This window comes from Fukomys damarensis, unplaced genomic scaffold (genome assembly GCF_012274545.1).
Source record: "Fukomys damarensis isolate Sample0158 unplaced genomic scaffold, DMR_v1.0_HiC HiC_scaffold_28, whole genome shotgun sequence".
In the NCBI taxonomy this organism is placed as follows: domain Eukaryota; kingdom Metazoa; phylum Chordata; class Mammalia; order Rodentia; family Bathyergidae; genus Fukomys; species Fukomys damarensis.
The window spans coordinates 33,892,277-33,915,988 of NW_022900940.1; the positions used below are offsets into that span (position 1 = coordinate 33,892,277).

General features: G+C 39.5%; 1 long non-coding RNA gene across 1 annotated transcript in view; it reads right to left on the reverse strand.

Annotated features, from left to right (window-relative positions):
* Positions 1-906: 906 nt before the first annotated feature.
* LOC104854313 overlaps positions 907-23,712 on the reverse strand; it is a 136,401-nt gene continuing 113,595 nt past the window's right edge. The window contains exons 5-7 of the long non-coding RNA XR_778051.1: positions 20,859-21,006; positions 4,681-4,754; positions 907-959 (exon numbers count right to left, since the gene is read on the reverse strand). This is a non-coding gene — a long non-coding RNA (uncharacterized LOC104854313). The remainder of the gene's footprint in view (positions 960-4,680; positions 4,755-20,858; positions 21,007-23,712) is intronic.

Sequence of the window (23,712 nt, forward strand, 5' to 3'; positions counted from 1 at the left end):
AAGAGATAGGAACTTTCCTACCTTAGAAAACCCAAATCTTTTCAGTCCGATGGAGCTCCTGAAGAATTTTTTCACAAAGAATTTCTCCCCAAAAAACTCATCCTATAAACAGGAATGCAAGTATGTGCACACACGCACACGTTAAATGAGCAAGGTCTTTGGGTGAGTGAGGGACAGTCCCTAACTCTGGAATTCCCACTAAGAGATAGGAACTTTTATACCTTAGAAAACCCAAATCTTTTCAGTCCGATGGAGCTCCTGAAGAATTTTTTCACAAAGAATTTCTCCCCAAAAAACTCATCCTATAAACAGGAATGCAAGTATGTGCACACACACACACGCACACACACACACACACACACACACACCCCTACAAACCAACCCATTTAGTGTTTCTAATAAACCTCTGACTTCATGGTGATATCTATCTTTTTTATTTAAACAATAACAGTAATATAAGATAATATAAGAATAACTATACTTAATGGATTATCACCTGAAACTCTTGATTTGGATTATGTTTATTACATGGAAAATGATTACTTCTGATTACTTCATAAAATAATAGTTAAATTCAGACAAACTCTGTATCTCTTTCCACACTTTCCCAAAGCTGTGGTTATGTTTTTGTCCTTTGGTTATTACAGATACACTCTCCTGCCTCACTCTTTTTTTTACTCTACATTTAAAGGGGGAAAAAAAAAGCAAAATGAAAAACACTTCCATTTGAAATTTAAAGGTTGAAAACGTAACAACACAAATTCTAGGAAACACAAGTGTTCATCTACACTGCATACACGTTCTTCTTATGTTACTATTTAAATCTTAAAAGTACAGTACAGTATAAGCCTAAAATAGCTCAAACATTCTGACAATGTTTCAGTAACAAACACCTCATCAGGGCTCCACGAGGAACTTCAGCAAAAAGCCGGATATCATTTGCTTTGCTTCTGTTTATCCTAAGAAAATCAGAGAAGGCAAAACTTAAAGCATGCCAGAAATTTGTAAGAATACATTGAGAAACACCATCTCAACTAAAAGGAAGAGTGGGGGCTCCTTCAAGAGCTGCCGACGAAGAGACTCAGGAGTAGCCCTTAGGAAAACACTCTAAACACCTGAGGTTCATAAGAATCACTTGGGATCTTGTTTCAATGCAGGCCTCCGCTAGGCCTGAGTTTATGCATTGGTCACTGGTTTCCCGGTACTGCTAAGGCTTACCTGGACCTGCTCAGACCTATTCTATTCCAGTTCTCCATTCACAGATTTATCTCAGACGAGCTTCACAGTGAGAGGGACAACTGCTTCTATTACTTCCTGGGTTTGGTTTGCTTGTTTTGGTACCGGGGATGGAACTCAGGCAGGACCTGAGGCTTGTGAGGCAGTCAGTGGAACCACTGAGCTAAATCCGTGGCCCTTCCTGGTTTGTTTTTCAAAGCCAAGATACAAAAATCATCCCATTCTAGTAACATTTATAATAAAAAAGTAAGTTAACATGATGTCTTTCTTCCCTGAGAAAAGGTGCCTTTCCACCCATACAGTGTGCTTGAACTTATTTTCTGTGTGACACTGGAGAAAATTCTGAGCTCTTTGAGCCTTAGCCATTTACTGAATCACATTGAACGAACTTTTACCAGGTACCAGGTCTTGTTTTAGCCTAGAGATGAAATGGGAGATTGACAATCCAGAGAAGACAGAGGTGATTGCAGAGCAGCATTCAGATGAAATGGGGGCCAGGACACGGATCGGTCGGCGGGGTCACAGTAGCCAGGAAGAGGGTGGCAAACAGACTGAGAACTACCTGACAAATATGAACTAGCCCCGCCAAGGCAAAGACCATCCTGGCCTAACTACTATTATAATAATGGCTCTCAAGGAACTATTACTTTGTTTCCACACTAGTGTACAGAACAAATATGGAGCACTACTGTGTGTTTGCTCTTCTTATCAAGCGATGAAATCTACTTCTCCCTGAATCTCAGCCACCCTGTGACTTGCTCAGACCAATAACAAGATGTTGCTATTCAAAAGAAAAGTACTGAAATGTCAGTGTCTTGAAAGTTCACCTCTCCCGACACAGCTGCATACCAGCCTGTTCCTTGCATGCTCCTGAGGCTGAATAAAATGGAACTACTTTTTAAACTAGAATTGTCTCAGAGGAAAAAAAAATCTCATTTCCTCTGTCAAAAGTGAACAGTAACTAGGACTGGTCATGCTATAATTCAGCATTCAAGGGGAGAATCCTCTACAGTCTAGAACATTCTACAAAAAATAGGCTTTTTTTCCTTGGGGAAAACGCTTGTTCTGTGAACTTGGGGAGGCTCCTCCATGCCAGGAGATAGCTGGAGTGCAAACAGAGCAATCTAGATGGAAAAATTATGTCACAAAAAGAATTTTCTAGATCTTGTGAAGGAAAGTATCACAAAGGTGCTACAGAAGAATGTGTGGTAGAGAATGAAGGTTTTATAGACTGAATTTGTGTTAAGGAGTAGGAACTTTTTTTCTTTTTTTAATTTGTTTTTCACTGGTACATTTTACATATACATAATGATAACATTCATCGTAGGGAATTTGTACACGATATATCTTGCTTCTTTTCTTTCCCCCGTTTACCTCCCCTCCCTTCAACCCCCCCTTCTCCTCCTTATTTACAAAAGAGCATTGTTTCCATTTTATTCTCTCTCTCTTTTTTTTCCCCTTGGCTTGTGTATTTTTGTATGACTGGCTTCAATAAAAGAACTTCAATAAAGGAACTTCTCTGCCGACGATGCCATCAGGGAACCTAAATTTACCAATCTGGGAAAACAAGTGTACAACACTAGCCAGAGACAGCAGAATGCATCATCTTCCCATTTTCCCAGGGAGAAGGATGAACTTCCAGAAGCTTTCAAAGCCAGCAGTTAGGTCCTGATACTCCTAGTCCACCTGTGATACCGAGACCCTTCATGCAACCTTGGGCTGCTGACACCTACCCAGATCCCTACGGCGCCCTGAGCCTTAACCTGCTTTTTCCTTTCGCGTTTCTACCCTGTCAAGCTTCCTTTCTCTCAGAGAATCATTCAGTATCTCTCCATCTCTCTGCCACTCTTCCTGTCTCTCTTCTCTTTTCATTTCATGGTCCTGGGGATGGAACTCACGAGCACCAGACAAGCGCCCCTCCTCTGCTGAGCTACACCCCAAGACCCCAGAATCTCTTTTAAAAATATCAATAGTATGGTAATGTGTCAATGATCGGATTATCTACATTTTAAAATACAGAGCTTAAAAATCTCAAATAATTCTCTTAACTGGCAGGACTTTAGGCAATTTAATAAAGTAAAAACCAGGCTGTAGATACACATTGGGAAGGGAGAGGGGATTTCCAGGTAGCTCATACAGAACGTGCACAGCCCCTTTGAGTCTTTTCCACTTTCCATAGCTTCTCCCTTCATCCAATCACTAACTACCCAAATACTTTAAAAAATCGATAGTTGTAGCAATCTCCCTCACTCATCCAGTGACGAAGGAGTTTTAGATCAGTGATACTGGTGTTTGATGTTAGTGATTAATGTTACATCAGGGAGAAAACGGTACACCAGAATCCACCAGCACAAGTAGCAAGCTTGCCTTAAACTAAACATCGGTGCATTACTATTTATAATAATACACAGTAAATTACCATTTTACAAAAATAAACAGTAAAATCTTATAAGAAATGTATTGGTTTTTTGTGAGGTTTTTGCTTTTTTTTTTTTTTTTTTTTTTTTTTTTTTTTTAAGTGGTTTTTGTCTCACTATGTAGTTGACACTGACCTGGAATTCACTATGTAGCCCAGGCTGGTCTCGACCTCACAGTGATCCTCCTGCCTCAGCCTCCTGAGTGCTGGGATTACAGGTGTGTGCCACCACGCCCAGCAAGAAATGTATTGCATTAAAGCTTGACAATTCCATTAAATGAATGGACTACAATAAAACTGTAGTTATTAGCTAAGTCCTATTAATGTTTTAATTCTCTTTGATTTCTTTTTCTCCCAGTCTTCTATTATGCTTTCTATGGGTTGTTTCCACAATCCTTTCATTTTCCTGGTTTGTTGCTTGCTTAGGTCTTATTTCTGTGAACTGTCTTTTTCAGGAGCCAAAAGCACCATCTCCTTTTCCTTAGGACATGTATATTCAAGCTCTCTTTTGGTTAACCCGAGTCCTGACTTAGTTCATATATTGCCCGAGTGAAGGTGTCTCACAGTACTTTGCTATTAGCACTAAAGTATGGAAAGGTGAGACTGAGTGATTGTTAAGTGTATGCTAGGCAGATTCGAGGTAATTCTAAGAATTGAGTCTTGGCTGAATTAAATCTAACGATTGGCATTAAAGACAGCATAGGACACAACCTAGCCCAAGCCACTCATCTTGTGCATTCCACAAGGGTGATCAATCCTTTGGCCTGGGTCTGACAGATGCCACCAACCTTTTCCCAGGTCTCCATCCTTAAATGAAAACCAACTGATTCTCATCCTGCTACAGAAGTACTTCATGCTTTCAACAATTCCTAGCAGTACCATTATATCACAAGCCAGCCCAATAATTAATACCCAAAAGAACTGAGGATAAAGCTGAGGGAAAAAATGTAAAATGACAGTAACAGTAATAAGTAAACTACACAAATGTCAAAAGCTTATTTCTCATTCACATAATAGTGGAAACTTACATGCAGCCATCCACTCTGATTCAGAGTTCCAAATTCCTTTTGTCTTTGGGCGCTGCTGTGTTCAGTACAAAATCCTACAGAAGAAAAAAGAGAAAGTGAAGAAATTATAACCATCCTACCCTCATCATTGACATACATTTCCATTTCCTTACTATTCCTAAGAATTAGTTACATGGCCCCATCTACATGCAAGGTGGACTGGAAACTGCAGAACTTGGCCAGGAAGCTACACAAAACAGCTCTGTACTTCAGATGAAAAACACAAATATTTTTTAATCTTTTTCTACCTCTGCCCTATGAAAATTCACTGACTACTAAAAAAAAAAGATGACAAAAATCAAATGATTGTTTTTCCAGCTCTCCTGAAAGACACAGGACCATCGTGTAGTGTGAGTCTATCAGATGAACCCATCCAAGTTCTTACATCTGGAGTTGGCAGACCAAGGAAGGTGGATCAGGAAAGAATTATCTCTGTTCAGAGGCAGCAGTGGCAACTTACAAAATGCCACTGTCGGCAGCCAAGGTCCCTTGCTGATGTATCAAAAGCAGATGCCATGACACCCACTCTTGTAGTTTTGCCTTCTTCCTCCTCTTTTTTTCAGTATTGAAGATTAAACCTAGAGCCTTCCTATTAAGCTACATCTCCAGCCCTTTTAATCTATATTGTTTTTCTTTAAGACAGGATCTCACTTATTCTCCCAAGCTGGGCTGGAACTTGTCATCATTCTCCTGCTTCAGCCTCCTAGAATGCTAGGATTGCCTGTGCGTGTCACCAGGCCTGGCTTAATTGTGCTTTTATAATGCTAGGAGATGAGAATTATTTGGACTATTCTTATAAAGGCACAGATTCCCTTAGTAGTTGCCTGTTGAAAAGTGCTTAGTTACCCAGCTTTCCTAGAAATTCTATAAATTATTAGTTTTCCATCAATAAAATTCCCTTTCTACTTATATCAGTAAGAGTCCATTTCTGTTGTATGCCACTAAAAATCCTGACTGGTATAATAATGAATGACACCACTCTGATGGTGGAGAATGGAGAAGGAACATTAAAACAATGATATTGGTTTTATTAGGCAAATGTCACTGAGTGAAAATCCAATTAAAGGAAGCTCCAAAAACATTTCCAGAAATTGGCAACATTATTAGAGCAAGTGTCAAATTCTCCAAGGTGACTGTATTGAGGGAGATAATGTCTGGATGGACATGTAAAAGGAGGCACTTTGGAATAATTTTTCAAAGCATATGTGGCACATAGTGATAGAAAGTGTAGCCGAAATAAATGAAGCCTGTGGTTTAAGAAAGCTAAGAAATATCACCAGTGAACCACTGTATGTACAGATGGCTTTATATATTATGGTCTTTTCCTGCACTGTGTATCTTGCCTATATGGATAACATGACTACAAAAAATGCATGTTACTCACAAGATGTTCTGCAATAATTTTTGTTTCTACCTCTGTGTAGTAGATAATTCATCTACTGATAATGACATACACTGCCTTTTCTATGAACCCCCCTTTTTTTTTTGCTATTTTTTTCTAAGCCTATGTTTGATGGTTAGAAGGTTTAGCCATATTGTGAAATCCCTCTCTTCTCTTGGCCTCTCTGTGACCTTGGTCAAGTAATTTGTCCTTCCTGACTTTGGATTTCCCTTCCAACCAGGAAAACTTGATGGAAGGGCAAAGAGTAAGATGTAGGTTGTTAGCAAGGTTTGCCTGTTATTTTGTTTGAATTTTATGCAGCTATGCAATATACATTTTAAATAATTGACTATGTAACTAAATCAAATTGGGCCATAGAGGGCTGGGGATTTAGCTCAGTGGTTCCGCCGCCTGCCTTGCAAGCACAAGGACCCCAATTAGATCCCCAGTACCAAAAAAGAGAAAAACAAAACAAAAACAAAGACAAAATTGTACCATAGAAGAACCATTTATAAGCATGCATCGTGGACTAAGGATTATGATTTAGCCAAGTACAGGCACTTGAACCCTTCCCTCCCCCTCCAAAAACCAAAAAAATAAAAAAATTAACAAACTATAAAAATATTATCAAGTAACCAAGTTAAATTAGTGACTTGTCTTCCTAGAAACTGAAAAATCATTGGCTTAGAAAATGAGTCCACTGAAGAGGATTTCCATTTTTAAAATTACACTGATATATAATAGGGGTTCCATTTCCTACTCCAAAACTCAGAGATCAATTGAGCACAAAGGTAGTAACTTCAATTTTGTCTGCTCAGTTCACAAATGCATCATTCACTGCAAAACAAATATTATTTAGAAGCTTCAATTTATTATTTGAAACAGAAATAGAATGGATGGTGTTAATTGAAGTATCCGAGTTGTCATTTTATGAATATTTTAGTTCCATTATAAATTACTCACTGGCTCAGATGTGTCAGCTTTCTTCCCCCACCCGCCCTTCCATGCCCTAAAACATCTCTGCTCTAGTAAATAATTAAAGGATATCAGAAAAAAGTCGAAGAGAGTTTGACATTAGGATATCTCATGATGGATAATGTTAAAGTTAGCCACAAATAACAAATGTCTCTTAATTAACTACAGCTAAAGGAATTACCTACCAGGTCCCGTCAGTGAAGACTCATTCTCTAGCGCCTCCCTCCCCATTTGTAATGTTGTACTACTGACATTAGGTAATGGCAGACTCAACTCTCACATAATGGATAAGATTCTGTCAAGTGAATGTGGCTCCTCCAAATTTCAGGTATTGACAACATGAGTTTTAAGAGGTGAGGCCTTCAAAAGGCACATAGGCCATGGGGGCTCTGCTTTGTGAAGGGATCAGGTCCCATTTGAAGGGGTGTGATGGAGGGAGTTTGCACTCTCTTGCCCTTGCACCTTCCACACAACAAGAAAGGCCTCACCACACATCAGTGCATTGCTGTTAAACTTCCCAGCTCCCCAAATGGTAAGAAATAGATTCTTGTTCTACATAAATTACTCAAACTGTTATTCAGTTATAGTAGCATAAAACAAACTAAGACTCAATAGGCTCTGTTGGAAAGATTACTTGCTTAGACTATGAAGATCTTATGGCTTCTATCTGCTAGGCCTCTGAGGCAAAGCAAACAATATAACAACTAAACAAAGAATATCCAAATATCAACAAAGGTGGAAAAGGACAGAGGAAGACAAAGAAGGTAAAATTCAGCCAAATGGGAATGAACGCTGAAAAAGAATTGAACCACAGTTGAAGGAACTCAAGGGGATGCTGTCTTGTGTTCACAACTGTATTTTGCCATTTTTAAAGCAAATTAGAATACTCTGTTGATATATGATACCAACTGTCATTAACAGACAAGTTGAACTGCTTATGCTATGAAAAAGTTATATATAATGCATGTATCTATATATGTATACATTGAAACATGCTTTTAATGACATATAAAAGAATACACTGAAAAAACAGTATAGAGTGTTTCTTTTGTCAATTAATAACCAGAATATAAAAACAAACTATAGTGTATCTCCTGTTCTGTTCTATGAATAAATAAATCCCCAAGAGTAATCTAAATCATAATCCAAACTATTTACTGAAAACATAGCAAATATTCTATGCAACCAATCATGGTTTCAAGTTACAAAGTTATTTTTCTTCATTTCCAGCACATAGACTCAGTAAAAATTCAGAAAATCTTATTCCATGGACACATTGATATAAGGCAAAATTTAGAGTATATTCTATTCCAGTCATTCTTATCTCAAGGTTTAATATTTTATTGCAAGCAGAAGTTGTACATCGTAGGCCTGGGGATTAGCTCAGTGGTGCCTCCACCTGCCTCACAAGCACAAGGACCCGAGCTTAATTCCCAGTACTGGAGCGGGAAAAAAGAAGTTATACATCTTTCGGGGGTTTATATGCTATTACTCCTAATTGCAATTCTAGTATTCTCCTTCAATGCTTCTGTTCTTTGTATATTGTATTTAAAGTTCTACCTTTTTATTTTCTGTTGGAATTCAGTGAGTTGGGGAAGAATCTATTCAGCATGGGAAGACACAGGTAATAAGAGAAACATGAGTCAGCACTGACACCTGAATGCCAACGCACAAACAGTGCCTACACGAACACCCCCTGGACTTAGCCAGGACTTTTGTATCTGTGTTCCATCATGTCCTGAGAGTTGAGTCACATGGAATCTCTCCGTACCCTTGCACTCCGCAACCATGCTCCCATTCAAAGACTGTTTCAAACACAGACCAAATACATACGTTTTTTCCCCTGTGCTTGGCCCAATTATACTGTATTGCTCCAAATAATAAATGTTCATAAAAATAAGAAACGTATTAGATACGAAGGTTATTATTGCCCTGTGGCCTATAAGTTGAATTGGTTCACATATGTTTCCAATAGAATCTTTAATTAAGATTCCTTTCCTATCAATGTGCTTCAGTAATTATCTGTATTGACGATGGGCTATTATTCCCCTGGCAACGTAATAACCTCACAGGAGTGTCTTCTAGAAGTAACAGGTCACTTCTAGAATATTTCTGCTTTTTAAATTTTTTGACTAATTTACCTAAATGACCTGGTACTGAACAACTCCTTGTTCAACTGAAAATAAATTGAGTACACAATTTTTAAAAATTCAGTTGGGTTAGAAACTACACTCCTTAAGAACTCCGTTGAGTAACACCTTCATTCATCAATCAATTCATGCCTTTGCCCCTAGTCACGGCGCTCCAGTGGAGCTGATGATGATGAGGAGGATTTGTCTACACCACTGAGACAACAAACAGGGGCCGGCTTGCACGGAACCCTGAATGAGACCAAAAGAGTCTGTGGTAATAAAAATTTCTTTTAATGTCCTCTCCCCAGGCAGCACTGACAATAAGACAGATATTTTGGTGTTTGGCATGTCCTGTCTATTTCTGTCAAGGAGGTACCCCAGGAAGATGGGCCGAAAGTTTTACACTAAAAGAATGCCTTCTGCACACCTAATTTTAAAGAATATCCCTCCTCATGTCTAGACCTGCTTGATGATCTCTGCTATTCTCAGAGTCCTTTTCCTCTCGACTTTGCTGCTTCTTCCTGATCTGTCCTATCCTCTACCTTCCAACTTGATGTCCAACCCAGTCTCTCTCATCCTTGACCTTATGTTCCCTGCCTTATCATTTATTCTCTGTTCAGCATATTCTAAGATATCCCTAAGGAAACCCTGAGTCTCCTTTCCCCACCCAGTGTCCTATGGAACTCCCCTTCCTTTTTTTAACCATGAGGTGGGAGTCCTTTTCTCCATTTACTGATATTTCTTCTCTCTACCTCAGTTTAAGGCCTCCAATTGTTCTCTTCATTCGCCTTTCTTTCCTAGGGTACTCCAAGGTAAAAATTTTGCTTGAACACAATGGTCAGTAGTTGTAATATTTGAAAAACCTTCTGATCTATGCCCTTAATTGGAAAATGTCCAGCTTACACCACCTCCCCTACTTTCCCATACTTTGTCCACCATTAAAGCTTAAACAGAGAAGCGGTTTGAGAAAAATGTGATGTAGACAAAGGCCAAGACAGACAAAAAAGAGGAAACTAAAAAGAATCTTGCTCCTGTAAGACATATGGTATTGTGTTTAGAGGCCAAAAGGTAGAAGAATGGGATAAGAACTGCTTCCTGTTTGTCTGTCTATAAGAGTAGGTGGTGGATCTGGGGACAGGTACATATCACAAATACAGTTAAAAGTATGTGTGATAAACACAGACATCAGGGAACACTTAGCCTCATTCATGTTGGGATTCTGGGGTGAACCATGGGAAAGGTGTCTTGTTACTGTGCGATGGTGTAAATAGAAGTAGAGTTAGAGTTTATCCTGAGTCAGATTTGATCCTCAGAGGCATGGATTAGACTTGTACGAGTCCACATGGGTCTTGGGGCACATGGATCTCAGGTTCTGACTAAAGCACTATGGCAAGAAAAGAGGTCTACAGTTTAGGACCTCAAAGCAGATGTTCAGCCTTTAGTATAGGTCTTTTCTCTCTCTCCAGGATAGTCACATAACAGGAAATGCCTAGATTATATCAAATCAGAAAGAGGGCAACCACTGTGTTCTGACCAGAATAGAAAAGAATGGAGATCCTAAGACCTACCAGAAGCATCCTCAGCAGTAGGTACTGGCAAGGATGGGAATGATCCCTAATCAGCAGTCCCAACTCTGGAAAAAATCTATATGATTTAGTAAACCAAACAACAGCCTGAGAATCTATTTCTCCACTTCCATGAGAAGACAGTAATTCCTTCTTCTTCATCCAGATGAAGGGGGAATGGCTTGGGGTCCAAAGACTAGAGAAGAGTTTTAAAAATATAACACCCCTCACATCACAGTATTTAAGGAGAATGGTCCTTAGGAAGGATTGATTGAATATAATCCCCCAAAAACTAGTATTTGGTAGGTAGGGGCGCATATGAAACATTTGGTAATTAATAAAGAAATGTTTAAAGCTGCATTTTCTTTGCGTAGCCAGGATGAAAATTATTGTAAGCACTCCTGTAACCCAATTTCATTTGCCTTTTTGCCTCCAGCAATTGTAAAAGCACATCTCTATTGCCTTGACAATGAGTATGTGGAGGAAATCAGAATACCCCATACCAGAGGTCTTTGGGGTAATCGGACGGTGGGGGGGGGTCTTCTGTTTAATTTCCACATTATTAACATTCCTTTTTATTTTTAAAATGTATGTTGGTGTTTTGAAGGTTGTACCTGGTGAAGAATCTACTAAACGTGTTTGTAAATAGTATCTCTTGCCCCCATTCACACCAGCACCTGAGGGACTATAGAATATTTTTTTCTGACATTTGAAAAGTATTAAAACAGCTCCAGGGCTAAAGAAAACATTTTCCCTGTAATCTCTGAAAAGTTTAGTTGCCTAGGAGACAGAGGCCTCACCAACCAGGTATGAGGCCTCTGCAGTACATTCACACGAATTCAGAGAAGGAGCAGGGAAGCGAGGGATGATTGGAGGGAAAAATACTTGGGCTTCCCAGTTTCTTTGGTTTTTTAAACCAAATGTCTCTTCCTTTATGTCATGAAAGGAAACCCAAACTCCCTCTTCTCTACACGAAACTGTATTTGCAATTTAGTCTCTATGTCATGTTGATGATTTATTATCCCCTGACTGAAAGGCAAACTTCATCTTCCTAAGAACTACCTTCTAGAGAGGAAAGGGTCCAAGGAGCAAGTTTTACAGGACAGCATGAGACCCATGCAGTAATTAATTAATTAATTAATTAATTCTCTTGGTAGTGTGGCTAGGAAAGGTGTGAGTAGGATTCTCAGACAGAAAGAAAAAGGGGCTAACTGGATGAAACAAAAGTACGAAAATGGTTAAAGTTTCACTAAATATGTCAAGCAACTCTTGTTTGCATATGTGGAGTAGCTTTTGTTTGTCTGGGTCCTCTCCATCGTGCAGTCAGAGTTGGCTGGGAAGAGTATGTGAAATCCCCCGGGATACACCACAAACTCTTCTCATCTGACTGCTTCTTTGGCATTAAAGGGAGAAAATGAAAGAATGACAAAGACCCAAGGAAGGACAGAGTGTCAGGCAACATTCTCCATTCACTTAGAGTTTACCTACACATTCTAGTGGATGGTAATGAAGTAGATATAATTTTGCATATTTTAACAAGTTGTTTCCTACATTAACTATTAACCAGAGCCTACTGCTTCACCATGTGCTGAACTTTGCAAATAAAAATTAAAGGACAAAGGCACCTCATCATCTTGTCTGGCCTTTATGAGGTGATCTCTCACAAAATAGCAAATGCCTTAAATTCAACAAAGCTAAGAAGTGCCAAACACACACACACACACACACACACACACACACACACAAATACAGAATTCTGGCCACAGGTCCAGAAATGACTGTTTCCATAAAATAGAACTTTTCATCCATCTGTTTTGATTCTACTTTTCTTAGATGATTAGCAAAACTTCACTCTAGCAAATTGGCTCACACGGAGATTTCAGGTCATACAAATGTATTTGCCAGAAAAAAATTAATTATACAATTCAAGCAAAATATACTGGATACCAACTTGAGTCTATTTTAAGATAAACATTCTGCCACAATTCACAGACATGTCAGTATTTTTTAACCAAACTATTAAACAGTAGGTCTTATGTCTTATGGCTGATAGTATTTCTTGTCTGTTTTCATTCTTAAGGTAGCGTTCTAAAGAACATGTGTGTCCTGGTTACTTTTCTCATTGCTGAGATAAAATACCTGACACTCAAAGTTAAAGGAAGAAATGTTCATGTCAGCTCACAGTTTTCAAGGTTCCAACCCACAGTCAGCTGGTTCCAAAGCAGGAAGGCATGGCAGGGGACATCACACAGGAGAAACAGTCCCTGGTGTAGCAAGCAGAAGGCAGCAAGCAGCGACAGCAGAAATGAGCCTCCCTTCTGCTTTTATCCAAACTGGTTACAAGCCTTTGGGTGGTGTCATCCACACCCAGAGTTGGCCTTCCTATTATCTACACCCAGAGCTATGATAAACCAATTAGTGAACAAACCTGATATCACACAGCCTTACTCCTTGTATCATACACACAAGACCCAGCAACCTCTGAAAAGCCTACGAGGGCATAAGGCTTTAGGAAGACATCAAGATAAAACTCGTGACAGTGTGTTTTGGGGTTCCTGCATAATACAGGTGGTTTTCCTGAAAAAACATATACACATAAGAGAATTATGTAGATATAGGAAATCCTAACTTTTTTCCTAGTAAGGATAAAAGAAGCAGCAACAGGAAGTAATACTATAACAGAGTTGACCCTTAATATATAATTAAGTAATGAGTGATAAATATATATAGTGACAATGCAAATTTTATGGCCATGTAGTTCTTAGACATCATAAGCAATATTATACTGAAAAATATGAAAGGTATTAATTTTTAAAACTTTTACCCTGTATAATTAGCCTGGAAACATACAAATATGCTTTCTCTCTTAAGCAAATAAGTTATAGTATTTTCACAGGGATCCAGGCTATGAAGACATTCATGTCTATTCCAACTTCATAGTCAAAGGGTCACATAAGGAAAGTAAAGTTGCCCATAAAAAGTCATGTAATGACTAATAATGGCAAATATTTGCTACTTTGTACTGGGAATTATGATGAGTAATATTTTTCCAATACGTACTTCTACAGCACTGCTATTTGAAAAAGAATTTTGAGTTAAGTGAATACCTGAAACAATTTTAACATTTTGGGTTCTGATCGGATCTTCCCATTCTGCTGAAGGCTGGTGATCACTAGAATTTGGACTCTTATTGTCTAAGATGCTGGTCTAATATTAGTGCTCCTGGAGTAAGTCAGAATTCCTCTCCACACAACCTTCCACTTCCCTCATATAAAGCAGAATTTTCAATTAAACTCCTATTTAATTTTTCTCTTCCCTTTAGAATACTAAAAGGGATATTGTTTTCTGATTCTTCTTAATTGTTCTCCTTTTTCTGATCCAAATCAATTGAAACATCATAACAGCTTCAAAATTAATTACACGATTTCCCCTCTGCTTGGATTGATATGTACACATCTCAGAATGTGATGGCTGCATTCACATTACTAATTACTCAGGAAAACCTTTGATGGCTGTGTGCTTGTAGTGGCCCAAGTGAAGCAGCTCACCTTTAATTGGAAGGTGCTGAGCTTTAAAAATGCGTGATGAAAAGGCATGGCAATTTGGCTTTTCTATGACTACTCAGTCTTTTCTGCCTTAAAAGGCTTCAATTGTGCTTTTAAGATGACCAAGTTTGCATAAACAGAAGCTAAATATTTGCCTCAAAGGGAGTCTTTTTTTGTTTTGTTTTGTTTTGTTTTCTGGAAAGGAGAGCTAAACAGATTCTAGCCAATCAGTGAGCTAAGACCTACTTTTCAGTAGTCCTAAAAATCTATAGCTACAAGAAGCTAGAATTACTAGAAATTGCTTCAAAATCCCTTCCACTGTTTCATCTTTTCCCCCAAAAGAATTCAGAATGACTTTTAAAGAGAAGACATTCTAGAGTATTTAGATCAATTTGGAATATTTGTTGTTTTAAGGGTAAGATGAAATTGGGTTATCATATTACCAAAGAAGAAAATATCTGATGAACATTTTAAAGAGCAAAACGTCATTCTTTCCTTTATTGTCCCTGAAGTAATTATCACAGGGCCGCCTCAGAGGGCTGGGCAGGTTGTGTACCACACAACTCCAGTAGGAAGCAGTCCACAAAACCACCTCATGCCACAACCCTGCAACACGATGCCCAGATATTTGTTATTGGGAAGATATATATAAATATATATCATTATATATATAAAATAGTTTTCATAAAAATCTCTCACCTGAGGAGTTTACTATCTTAAAAACATCAAAATTAATTTTTCCTCTTAAGGGGAAAAATGTAGTTCTTTGTATTCCCCACAGTACCTAGTTCTACGTGTCCCATAAACATTTGCAGAGAGAATAAGTAAATGAGCAAAAAAAAAAATTACCATAATTTTGTTTTTCTCATTTCAGTCTTTTTTCTACTTCTGCCATCATCTTCTAACATAACAACTGAGCATACAGTGTAGTGGGAGAAAATAGCAAAATTGGAAGGCATGTTTGCAAGGTGGAATGTAATATAAACCCTTTCTGTTCTGAAATCTGAAATATCCTTCTCAAGTGTAAGTTGATTTTTTGGGTACAGGGGGAAAAGAGTCCTAGGCAAACTGGAACACATGGTGTTGATCATTTGCCTACTAATTATAAAGTCATTTAAGTCTCAAAGAACTCTCAAGCCAACTGGAAGGGGCTATTTTGGTCTTCAAAAAATTCAGAATCCACTACCGCCTTGTTCTTAAACCAGAAGCTCTATAATGTTCCTCTTGTCCTACCAGCCCATTAATGCCTAATTTCCTAATGAATGATACATCATTTTTCAAGCCAGAATCAAAATAAGATTTTAAATCTAAATATGCTTAAGAAAAGCAATATTTATTTTTATTTACACTTGTCATAGCCATTATCAGAGCATTCCCGAAGAATCTTGCTCAAAAGACAGGAGGGAAAAAAGATAAGGAAATGAATGTCTCTTATGAGGGAACAGAAAGCAGAAAAAAAAAATGAGACTAACGTAGTGGCCTTCTATGTTTTGTGTACATTCAGCCTTTGTATCTCAGAAAGAGCTGAAACCTGAAATAAGGCCATCACATCCTGAGGAAAAAAATAAACAAGTTTAATTAGAAATGAACCATTGGTATTCTACTTCTGCCAAGTGTTTGGGTGGTTTCCCATAGAACACAGCTGTATCATTGCTATGAAATTGCTAACTCTAAAAAGAACCCACCATTACCATCCCACAATAATACACGCCTTCACAGTTCTCAAAAAAATAAATGGGCACAATTATCCTTTGGGCATGATGACCTTCTAATTCACGACCAGACCTAAGAACGCATTCTTCTGCCCTCTAAATAAACATCTGTGCTCTCTCCTAAAACTTACTGATTGTCCAAGGGAAAAAATTAATTAAAACTACTCCAATAGATCTACATAATTCTTGATTGTCAATTAACAATATGGTTCATAAGGACACGTTAGAAAATCTATTTGTAACATTTGATGGCTGAGATATAAAACTTTGTTGCTGTTGTTATTGTCCTAGACTTATATTTTAAACAATAATTGAGAGAAGTCAACAACAAAAAAAAGGGAATTCAAGGCTTTTATCTACTCAAAGGACTTGGCAGTTTTACATCTATATAGTTAAAATGACTATATTATGAGTCATGCTACAAATACCACAAATAACAAGGGTACCATACCTATCAGAACTACTGACCCATTTGAACAGATATTCCAATAATAGAACACAGAATGTCCTAGTTTCTTTCCTTTGCTCTCTCACTTTCATTACCCACCTCTTTCTTCTCTTTCACTTTCTCTGTTGGCAACCAAACCCAGAGCCTTATACATTCTGGGCAAGCACTCTACCACTTGGCGGCACCCCCAATCCCACTCCCTTCTTCTTGAACTTGTCCATTAACCAGCAATCTATACCACCTAGAAGCTCGTCAGAAACCTACACTCCTCAGGCCACACCCCGTTTTGGTGGCACTCTAAATTTTATCAAGAGGGATAGAGAAGAACAAATAGAGACAAAAGTGGTGTGCAAGAGGGAAAACAAAGGAATAGCTAGCTGGACACAGATCTGGTAGAAAATCTACAAGTCTCGAGTTTCTCACATTACTAAGGCTGAGTTTTGATGCAGGGTCTTTAAGGTTTTGTTTTAACTATGTTTATGTAGACTGCATGACAGATCTATGCTATGCATTTAAAAATGAGAGGTGAATAGGCCAGGGAGTTAGTTCGATGGCACTGTGCCTGCCTCATAGGCTGCAAGGTCCTGAGTTCGTTTCCCAGTATGAAGAAAAAAAACAAAAAACAAAACAAAAAAACTAAGAAGTGAATGAGATGAAGACCATTGCAAAGATCTGAAAACCTGTCTAAGTACAGCAAACTTTATAGAAAGTCTATCTCAGAACATTGAGGAAGACAACTCTTCCTACACTGTTTTTAAAACTGCTACGATGTGAGTTAAAAGAGCCTGCAGGGTGCAAAATAGGCATTCAATAAATATTCTACTAGCTGGCAATAATGCTATCCTTTCTGAAAGAATAGGGTCTAATAAAAATGAATGTCGATGACATGCCAGGAAATTAATAGGGTATCTTTGACCATTTCTATAAAATTCTGTTTACAAGAAGTTGCCAGTCTCTGGTTGAACATTTTTGTACTGCCTGCTGCATTCCTTGGACTAAAATGGGAAGGGTAGCTGGTTTGCCTGCTCCCTCAGCCTCTTCCTGATCACCACAGCTAACTCCTCCATGTTCATATAATTTATTATCCATAACACTTCCACTCACAGTGCTAATTGTGTACATTAAAATAAAATAGCAAATGTGCTGAATGAAGTGCACACTACAAAATGCAATTTGTAGTATCAAGCACTTTCAAAAGTGTGTAATATTTGCATCAGGTCATCAAATATATTCCCCACTGCAGGAGAATGCTTTTGTTCTCTATCTGCTAACTTGTTTCTTGTCTCACAAGAAAACATGCTTATCCCTACAAAGTCATTCTTACATAATCTCTAACTTGCATTCTGGTGAATAACATTCCACTATCATCACAGAGAAACCCCAAGCAAAATATATTACAAATGCACTTGGCTATAGCAGCTGTCCCTTTAAACTTATTGGGTACAAATCTTTCAATTTCTTCATTGTTTCTAAGTGCAAAGATAGGATCCCTTCAAGAATCTGGACGCTTAAAACTGCAAATTAAAAGGCATGTTCTGAGTATAGCTGGAGAGCTTCCACCATGCTACTTTAAAGAATATATTAAAGAGAGGGTGAAGGCAGGTGGTACATTTTTAACTGGCAGATGAACATTTGCTTGGCTTAAAGCCAAATCAAATAACATAATCCTAACTGACTGGTACACTTCACTCTGAGCCCTTTAAATTCCTTTTTTTTTTTTTTTTCAAATTCTTTATGACATTTAGGTATTCTTAGAATTCCTCAATATTATAAAACAATGAGATTGTTATAAATGAAGACAGCTAGTAGTGAGAATCATAATAAAATGGTTCTGTCACATAGTGCTTAGGAAGTTCCTGCACTTCGTGTGACCAACACCAAGTCCCACAAAAATACTGTAAGAAATACAATAGTACTCCCATTTTAAAGCAGAACACATTAAGGCATAGAGGAATGAAGTAACTTTGTCAAAAGTCCTGGAGATAAGGGAAGCAAGGCAAGATTCAAAGTCAACTTTGCTTATTTGTTTTGTTCAAAAATTATTTTTGTTCTACAGACTCCATTATTCACATTGGTAAATATTTCTTCCTCTTGATTCAGATCTTTATACAGCGCTAACACGTGTTCAGGTTTTCTTGCTGTCTCCAATGAGAATACCACTGAGAAGTCACTGTTCCCAACTCTGCCATTCACAGAATGGCTCCCCCACGGCTGGTGCTCAATCAGTGTTAAATAATAACAGCTCACACCCGTAATGAGAAAGCAGGAAGCGCCTCCCTCTTTATACTTTTAATGACTTCATAGGGTTCTTTTTTGCTAATTGTTTAATCACAAATTTCAGTTATTGCTATTTACATGCTCTTTTTCAACTTTTGAATACAGTCTTATTTCTATTTTGCCAAGCTTTCGGAAACACCAAATTAGAAACAAGCCTATTGTCTTCCCCACAATTTCTGCACTGTGAAGAATAAAAAACACCACCAGAGTGTCTGCATGCCCAGTGGAGGAAGAGAATCTATTGTGACTTGTCTTAGGAATGCCACCTTTAGAGCAAGTGCTTCAGAAACCAAAGTTGTTTTTTCCATAATCGAAATCATACCCTTGCCACTTTTCTATTTCTAACACACACATCAAAGAGGCATAGTTTTTAAACAGGTAGGAAAATCCAAGGAAGTACAGATCATTGAATGAATGTAAAACTGAAAGTCTTTTGTGCTGACATGAGTTATTGGCCTGCTCTTTAAAGGAAAAATAGATTTACCACTCAGTCTTGGTCAGTAAAATTAGAGATTAAAAAAATTACCCTGCCATAGAGAATGAAGATAAGAATAAGCATCTCAAGCCTAGTGTCACTATTTTATGATAATCTACCTGTGCAAACAACACTGCTCTAAGAGTGATGCCTCCATGACCTAAAACATTTTGAGCAGAACATGTAACTCTAAGAACTTATGTAGCCCAGGCTGGCCTCAAACTCACAGACATCTTCCTGGCTTCCGAGTGCTGGGATTACAGGTATATACCACTATGCCTTGCTTAAGAACTTAAATTCTTCAACTACCAACCAAACTGAAAATTTTAGCCGGGCATGGTGGCACATGCCTGTAATCCCAGCACTCGGGTGACTGAGGCAGGAGGATCCCTGTGAGTTCAAGAACAGCCTGGGCTACATAGTGAGTTCCAGTCAGTCTCAACTACATAGTTTGACCTTGCCTCAAAAAACCAAAAAAAAAATAATAATAATAATAATAATAATAATAATAATAACAAATCACTTAGTCCCATTAACTTCTGATTATACAAACTTTTCTACCATCACACACCAACCCTAAAAATTATTAGCGTATATAGTAAAAATCTGAAGGGCCAAGGATTTAGCTCAGTGCTCTTGCTGCCTGCCTTGAAAGTGTAAGATTCCGAGTTCCGTCCCAGTACCAAAAACAACACAAAACAAATGTGAAAACCCTTAAAAGAAAGCCTGGAAAATTCAACATAAAGCTATGAATACTTATTGCTTAAAGTGATTACATTTGTCTCTTTGTGCTCTTGAATCTAACACCAACCAGGGAGTAAGGGGATTATTGGGTAAGTAAGAAGAGAAGAGAAGCTATGAATCAGAGACTTCAGGCTGACCAATCCCTCTGGGGGACTGTGTTTTATTTATATGATGCTTCTTAAAATTTATGGGAGTTTTCTTCCCTTCAATTTGGAAAATTCTAAATAAAATTCAGATCCTCAGATTTTCTTTAAATATCAGAAGAATTGAGAAAATTAGCACATCATTCCACAGAGCAGTAAACAGCCAAGATGAGGAACGTTTGTTCTTTTCCACCCTTTGCATAGTGTATCTGCTAAGACAGAAACCCCAGGTGGATGTAGTGGAAGGAAGTGAGTCTCCGGGGCATGACCCACTGGCTGGGGTCTATATCTGGTCCTAGCCCTTCTCTCCAGCTCCATTTCCCTCCCTCTGCTTCCTGGCTGCCGTGAGAGAAGCAGCCTTCCTGCGCCACACCCTTCCCCTGTACTGTTTCCATCTCACCTTAGGCCCATGGCAGTGGAGCCAGCCCTCTAGAGTTTCAGCCACTGAAACTGTGAGCCAGAATAAAACTCTCCTCTTTTGAGCTGTCATTCCTAGACCTTTCACCATGGCAAAAGAAAGCTAACACACAGGTGGCGTGTATCTGAGAAATTTTCTAACCCATAGACTCTAGGATTTTTATTCATATGTATGAATATAATGACATACTGGAAAGCTCCTACTTTCAGAATTAAATGCAAGGCGTGATTTCCCTTCCAACCCTGAGCACACAGAGGCAAATTATTTTAATTTCTTGAACCTGAATTTCTGCATTAGGAAAATAAAGATATCACATGAAGTTACCTTTAGGATTCTTTCCAGTTCCCTTCCAGAACTGTGCCTCTTATGTGACAGAAACATGTGAGCCCTGAATTCAACCTTACAAGTGAGTTTCTTCTTGGCAGGAGGATGAGAGTAGTAGTGGAAGGACAACTGTAACAGTACTTTGTACCTGTTGAGAGAAGGGTGATTTCAATTTCCTTTGAATAGTATAATTCCAAGAAAAAGGAATAGGAAATCATAGTTCTTTTATAATACAACAGAAAAATTTGACATGTAAATAAATTATATTCAAATGAGAGATTAATATGATAATAATTTTGTATGAAAAAGATTCACCTGTTGTAGTTTCATCCGGAAGCCCACTTGAGGAACAGGGTTCAGGGGGCCTGGACTGGGAGGGCAAGGCGGCGGAAGCACCACTCAGACTCCAGGGAGGTTTCTGGAACGCTTCCGCTTTATTCAGCAAATGCACAGGCTTATATAGGGTAAGGTGGGGGTGGAGCCAGGGTGGCGCTATTGGATCGCTATTGGATCGGGTAAGGTAGGGGTGGAACCAGGGTATTTGGCACATCGTTACTGGCCACATGTTAGTTTTTGGATTGTATGCTTTAGGGGCTGAGGCAATGGAGTCAGGACTTTAGAGGTTTTTGCGGAGTTTTCTCACGAGAGATGGGTGTGGTGCTCCTGAATCAGCCAGACTTTAATGTGATCCTCCACGTATCCAACTACTCAAATTATGCCATTCAGCCTGAATTTTTGACCAAATGGTATCCCAAACATTATTTAAAGTTTCAACATCTAACACCTGGGCATTAATTCCTCCCAAACTAAGTTTAATTGGATTTGTAGATTGAGTACAGCTGCGCGGACATCTTGACATAGCAGGGTAGCTGGTTGACCGTTGCTGTTGTTGTTGCCACTTGATTTTGTGAGATTACTGTTGTCGTTGTTGTGGCGGGAATAGCTGCCACCATGGAAACAATGACAGCAGTAAGGGAAGAAATTTCAAAATCTTTCTTACTGCGGGGATGAAGCATAAGATTAAAGAAAGGATCTGAAGATTGTCATTCCATATCAGCAGGGACCCAAACGGCTGGGGGTGTTCTAGCAAAATATAAATTCCAAGGTTCTGTATGATTAAATAAAGAAGGATCAATACAAGGGTAATACAGTGCCTTCCATGGCTGTAGGGTAAATACGGGCTTGGGTAGGGTAGAATTCCAGTCAACAGTAACAAAAATGGCAGGGTTAAGTACTTGTGGATTTGTCCAGGAGGAAGTAGAGATTGAAGGCTCTGCAGCAAGAAGGCTGTTCCTGGGCGCAGAGCAGCCCCCCAGGACAGCTCAGGACCAGCAGCCACAGGCCGGGGAGCAACCAGCCCCCGTGGCTGCATGCCAGGGACCTGGTAGCCTCCATCTCACTGACCTCGACCCCGAACTCTAACCCTCTCGGCCCGCTGGGCACTAATGTGCCCCAGTTAGTGGGGCCACAAGCAGCAGGGGCAATGGGATACACGGTGGGAGGCAGGGACAGCAGAGGCCGGGAAGACAAAATGACCTTCGGCCACTGCATAGCTGCTGGACTCAGCCACCGACCAGGCTCCCTTCCCGGCTCAGCAGGCCTGGGCATACCGCAGCTGCACCGGCTGGGCTTTGGAGGAGTAGGGTGGGCAGCCCGGAGGCCGAGGACCCCGAAGTCATGCTAAGGCCCAATCAAAGAATTGTTTCTCCTCATCCGACAAGTAAGGTGGCAGCGCACAGGGTGGAGGCGGCCATCTCGGACCAGAAAAGGTAGGCTTTTCCTGATGACCATTATTCCAGTGATGAGGGGTTTTAGCGGGGGTACTTCATCGACAGGAAGTGAGAGACCAGTGGGCGGGGCTGATGCCTTTGGGGAAGAAGAAAGAGGAAGAGACAGCCTGCCCTCACCATCTTTTTTGAGAGGCTTTTGTCTGCCATCTTTAGAGTGTTCAGTCAGCCCTACACTCGCCTGATTTGGGATGGAAACTCCTCGGATGCCTTTATGGCATGAGAACCCTTTACTAAGGAGGTTGTACTGACCGTTCTTGACTCATGACATTACCCATAATAGGGATCCTTACCTGAAACTTCAATCTTTGCCCAGTATACACAAGTCCCTCTTCAAGCACCATGTTATAGGTTGAACTGTGCTCCCTTCAAAAATATATCATATGGAAATCATTGCATATATGGGCACCCTCCCTTTCCTGTGTGCCACCAGCCCCAGCAAGGAAGGTGAGATTTGGGAAGGCCACTCCTAGATCTGTTCTCCCTCCGGGCTGCTTGGGCCCATTTGGTGGGACTAGGTAGCCATGCCCTCCCCTGTCTGCACTGCCAGCAGCTCCAGCAAAGAAGGTAACCATACAGACGCCCCTGAAACACCCCTACCCCGGTGCACTGCTGTCAGATCTCCTGATTGTGCCAGTCCTTTGACCCACTCTACAGAGGCATAGGTGGTCATAAAGGGTATTTTTCTGAGCTCCGAGCTTTGAACATGTTTAAAGAAAGGCCGAGGGAAACTTGTAGTAGAACTATGTGGAGTTCAAACCTGCAGGAGATCGGGGAACTCAAACTGGACCTGGTGGCCTGAGGTCAGTCTGAGTCACGGGGATCTGCCATTGGCTAGCTGAGAACAGGGGACTTGGTTCTGCACATGGCTGCACATGTTGTATATTATAACAGCAAAGATATAGTCTGAAAGAGGCCCTTCAAATTCATTTTTTTTCTTTCTTTTCCTCATTCCACTCTGCAAATACTTTCTTTTTTCTGTCCTCTTTCTCCAACTCAGTCTCTTGCTCCACCATATTATCCCTCATCTGCCTTTCTGTTCCTGCTCCTGCCTAACTCAGATTTCT